Raw genomic sequence first — 6,002 nt, forward strand, 5'->3', positions numbered from 1 at the left:
TGAAAAGCTCACGGACGCTTCAATAAAACAAAAAAAAAACATCATTCGCTATTTAGGACATGACCTTGACTTTTGATCCTTGTCAAGGTCATTAGTCCACAATGTCATTATAGGTCTACAGCTTTTGGTTCAGGAATTTAAGCTTATTTTGACTTTTCAAAAACAGTTAACGGGGTTTATGTCAAATTTATTCGGTAGTTGTGTCAAAAAGATGTGCCTTTATGCCCCGAACATGTTTTGTGCCTTTATGTCCCGAACATGTTCCATAATTCACAATTTCGAAATACCTAATAGAAAAATTTTACGTTCAAGGTCAAGGTCAACCTTAAAAAGCTGTGAAACGCACTAATTCATTGGAATCAGGTCAAAAACATCTTTCGCAATCTGAAACATTTTAGGACGGTTGGTTCAAGAATTAAAGCTAATTTTCAGAAACAGTAAACCCTTAAATAAAAGATCAAAAACCCATAATTCACTATATTGGACATGAAGTGAAGGTCATTGGTCCTTTATGTCATTGAAAGGGTCTTAAACCTTTGGTTTAAAAGTAAAAGCTGATTTTGTCTCTCAGAAACATAAATCAAGGGTTATGACCTTTACAGAAAAGAGGGACTAAAGATACCAAAGGGACAGTCAAACTCATCAATCTAAAATAAACTGACAACGCCATGGCTAAACTTGAAAAAGACAAACAGACAAACAATAGTACACACGACACAACATAGAAAACTAAAGAATAAACAACACGAACCCCACCAAAAACTAGGGGTGATCTCAGGTGCTCCGGAAGGGTAAGCAGATCCTGCTCCACATGTGGCACCCGTAGTGTTGCTTTTGTGATAACTAATCCGGTAAATAGTCTAATTCGGTAGGTCACATTCATGAAAGAGAAGGAGATTGTAGTTACGACGTAAGGAACCTATCCGATATAATTTGTGAAACGATTATTCCATAACGGTCCATAATTGAGGATAATCGGTGAAGATCCTAGGTGACTTTAAATTACGGTTTCTGAGTATTAGTGGTCAACCGGTATCCGTTAATTCTCTCAAAAGGTCACAACCCCACCAATGAGTCGTTAAATCGTTTAAATCCAACGGAACAGGACTGGTCCTGAACAAATTGATACCATTCCTTGGTTGTTGTTTTTTGTACGGTTACGGTGTTTGAGTCATAACAATGTGTTGAGGTTTCGGAAGAATAACTCCGCACCGAAATATTTTACAACTTGCAAGGTGAGTTCCAGATAGTTATTTGTGACATCGATAGAAATTGTGAACCTGAAATCGACACATCTCACGGTTAATACATCAAACTTCATCAAAGTTTGGCGGGAAAAGAATGATTATAATTATCAAAATGATAATCAGAAGGAGAAATACAGTAAGGGGTTTCCCTTTTAGGAAAAAATAGACCTTAATTAAAATGTTGGTGTTTCCTTTTCGTAATGTATAATATGTTGCATTAGGCGTAAAATGCATTGAAAAGCTCACAAACACAAAAAAAACCTTACAATATGTGAAAAAAAACATGACATTGACCTTTTAATGACCTTTGTCAAGGTCATTGGTCAACGTTGACATAATGAAAAACCTTATTTGTCTTTTCAGCAATAGATAATAGGGTTTTATGTTTCTAACGGTAAGTCAAGTCTCCGGTCAAAATGTAAAAAAGTTGCGCATTTACGACAATTTCAATATTTAGAATTTCTGAAAGTATAATCGTTTTTGAGATATCTAATAAAAGTTGAACGGTCAAAGCTCAGTCAACCATAAAAAGCTTTGACTCACATTAAAATTCTTTAAATAGGTCAAAATCATAAAATTTGCTATCTTTGACATGACCTTGACCTTTAACCTTGTGACCTTTGTCAAGCGCATTGGTCCCTTATTCCTTTGCAGAAGACCTTATGGGTCTAGGGCCTTCGGTTTATTACTAAAAGCTAAGTTTGTTATTTATAATCCGTTAACATGTGTTATGCCCCTTACGACAAGGTCAAATCTCTTTGGTCAAACTGTAAAAAAAAATTACCGACATCAGTTGATAGGAATAATAATCAGAGGAATAAATACAGTAAGGTCTTTCCCTTTTGGTTAAGGGGGGAAATCAGAATACTAAATTAAGTTCTTTTCTTTTTGAAAAAGGAATGACCTCCAAATTGATAAGAAGAAATACTGGAAGGTTTTTCCCTTTTAGGAGTGCCATTTGCTATCTAGATAATTGAAAAATTGTTTAAATACAAAATACTACATTCCAATTTTAACTTTTTGCTAACAAAATATTTTACACTCTCTTGTAATAGTATACCCTTTCAATGTTAAATAACACTATATTGATTATTTTTCTAATCTTCATTTTAGCCTATGGTTATATTTGACCTAATACTGAAACGTATACCTTACCTTTCGTGGGTATTTCCAAACATTAAAAGTTGGGATTTTATGGATGGTTCACTTTTATACTAATCTTTGTAACTGTTAAACCAATAAAAATCCTCGATCACCAATAGATACCTGTGTTAGTTTATTTCTATTCGACATTTTGTTTTAGTTAGATAATGTATGTGTGTTGTCTTGAAGGGCATATGGAGTATAAAGATAGGTATCTAGAATGTTGATACAATATAGCTTGTAAATAATATTTTAACTTTTACGGAATTCCCTTTGTCTGATTTGTATTGGAGTTTGTGGAAGTTATGTATGCTTGTTATACATTTTCTAATTGTCCATTACATGTATCTATACAAATACTTAGTTTATACAATTTGCTTTCAGTCATACTAGAAAGAGTACATCGATTTCATCAATATTAATCATTCAAGATCAACATATCACGTCTCATGAGAAATGAATTTTCACTGCTGATAACACAGACATTGATTGATGTTATTTACAGTTACTGTAACTTTAAACCTGTCAAAATCTTGTTTCGATAAAGATTTTCTTGTATGTCAATATCTATAGGTATATAGAGGTAACCATGGTGAGAATACAACAGATGTTATTCTACCTTTGTTGTTTTGTGAAACGTTATTGTTATTTGTTGTGTTTGTTTTAACTATACACAAAGTATACTTTTCCAAAGTGGAGTCGAAAATGTCTGTTATTTTGTTGTGAACTGATCCCATCGCTGTTTGAAATTTGAAAAAAAAATATTCCAAAAGAATACAAAAGATAATAGTTTCAATAGACTCTCTAATGTTAGAATAGAATTAGTTATAATTCTTTTTTATCAAAATATTTGAATTCCTAAACTATGTATTCCAAAAGTACTGAAATACACTTGAACCGATTGTAATAGATTGAGTTATTAATAAGGGTTGAAATAGTTTCTTTGAACCATCCAAAGAATGGAAATATCATGAACATAAAAAAAACATACCTGAATAATTACGCTTGTTCTATTATATGTTTGAAAAAAATGATTTTCTTTTATTTTGCTCAATTGTGGTAATTTTTTGAAATTTAATAATAGCTTGGCTTTTTTAGGGAAGTTTCCAATTTACGTTTTAAAACCATTTCTTATATTTCATAAGGAGTAAAGGTTGGTTATTTGACTCAATACTTGGAAAAGAAAAAAGACAAAAAATCAAGACCATTGCCCTCATGTTTACTCTGCATATTCAAACATTTTGAAATTCATCGGTAAAATATTAAGAAATTTAAGTTAAAGTTCCCAAAATACTTGTGCACACATGGCAATAAGTATGCAAATTTTGCATACTAAGTAGGACATGTTTACACAGGTATGCTAAAACACCGTGTCCAAACATATCAACAGGTAAATCCAAGCAAAAAACATGTGTGAGGTTTTTTTTCAAGGATTCATGTACAGTGTTTATATTAGATTATGATTTAAAAGTATTTTGTTAGATAGATGAGTAATAAAACTATTTAGCTATACAGGAAATAGTGTAGGAAAATGTGTAACCACAGTCAAACTAAATGATATCAAATAAAAGGTGAACAGACTTTTTCACATCAATAGGTAATACATTGTCATTAATTGCTTAACGTCAATTTGCAGATGATGAGAAGAGACATGTTTTCTAGATTTGCCAATTTCAGCATGCATTATCTTTTTGACGTTCAATAACCTGATATCAATCTCCAGGCATATTTTTGATTGTTTGGGAACAAGAGTTCATGAGTTACACATTTACATTTGGGAAGTGCGTATTCGTGAATAGATTGTCATGTCTTACTATCTTTACCATGGTAATATTGTTTGGGTGAGGGGACTCTCATATTTAATATTAAGACGTTTATACATAGTAACATTTGTTGCATTAAATAAAAACACCGGAGGTGGTCTGTTGTGTTGTTCGATGTTCAATATCTTTTCTAAGTCCTAATATACATCTAAAGTGTACTCTGAATGACCATCACATCATCTCACCTATTATCAAATGCCAGTCGGCATGTAAGGCCCTGTTGAATGTTCTTGCCAGTATATAATACAAGGTACTTGGATTACAGGTCACTCGCATATATGTCGACCCCGAAGTTGTGATCTATTTCAAGTTACATATTCAACTGCAGCTGACAAACTAACGATCAAACTACTGTATAATGTATAGTTATTATTTCCTGGAATAAGTAACACTCATCCTTAATTTCGAAATAAATGTGAAAAACATTAAAACACCAAAAGCACATACCATTTTAGTTTTATACATAAGGTTTCAGTTCACAATCGAGAAGATAATTATTTTGATTTACATTTTTTAAACAATTAAATTGAATAGTGTTTTCATGTATATAAAATCATGCATTTTTTGTGATATTGTTTCGATAAAGTCCATTTCAGTAATATCACCTAATCAATGTAAGAGTTTTAATTCCATGTACCAAAATATATAAATAAAGACTCCACTCTGAGAAATGGTTGGAACCTTAGTTTGTGTCCTTGATTTGCTCGAACGATTCTAATTATTATCTTGATATTCAACATATATTACCATATATGCCACTAATAGGAATTGCTTGAAAATAATTTTGTATTCCTTTGTGCGGAGGGCTCTTAGTGCTAGCTTTTTATTCAAAGTATCGCAAATGACTACCAGATCTTGCTAAAACCAATGTCCGACCTTCGATTCAGGATGGTTAAATGACATGCAAGTTTGGCATACACCATGTCTAGTCAGGAAGTTTAGTTGTTTAAGTTCAAAATCAATAAGTTCTAACATAGACTTCTCTCAGAGAAATGTTTTGAATATTTTCTTCGATTTCTAAGGATACTTATCATGCTTATAAGAGTTAACTTGATATTCAACATATTGAGAAACCTTCCCGGATTACAGGTCACGTGTAGACATGTCGAGAACACTTCTAAAATTGAGAATATTAAACATATGTCAAAAGACCACCAGAAAACGCTTAAATGACAGTCAGACCTTCGTGATCGTCATATATCAGAACAATTTGGCTTACACTCAGGCAAGACAATATATCATATCAAATTTAATACCTGGATATTTTTACATCTCCGATTTGTTAAAAATGACTTAAATTCAAACGATTGAAATTCAAAATTGAATAAAGTTAACATTCTCTAATAGTAATCTGATAAGGCATATCGAGGATAACATTTTTCAGTCAATCTTTTGGTAAGATATGAAGTGCGGCAAGGCTTAAAGGCATACCAAATATTATCGTCATTGAAAGATAACAAGGGTGATAGTTAAACTATTATTTACAAGCAATATTGTATCAACATTCTAGATACCTATCTTTATACCCCATATGCCCTTTGACTTTTCGCTGCACTTTGTAAATACAACTGTTTCAAAAAACCATGCCTCTTTTCGGGAAATATAAGATAACCACATATATAATGTTTTACGTATTAGATGATATTCACAGATATTTATTGTGTACGTACTGGTTCCCAGACTTGATCTCTATGTGTGATCTCATAGAAACATAACTCGGGAATGTTACAAGTATAAATTCGCACGGGTAGCGACGAAATTGAATTTTGTAAGGGATGGTAATACAGGG

The sequence above is a fragment of the Mytilus edulis genome, chromosome 6 (genome assembly GCF_963676685.1).
Source record: "Mytilus edulis chromosome 6, xbMytEdul2.2, whole genome shotgun sequence".
Lineage (NCBI taxonomy): Eukaryota > Metazoa > Mollusca > Bivalvia > Mytilida > Mytilidae > Mytilus > Mytilus edulis.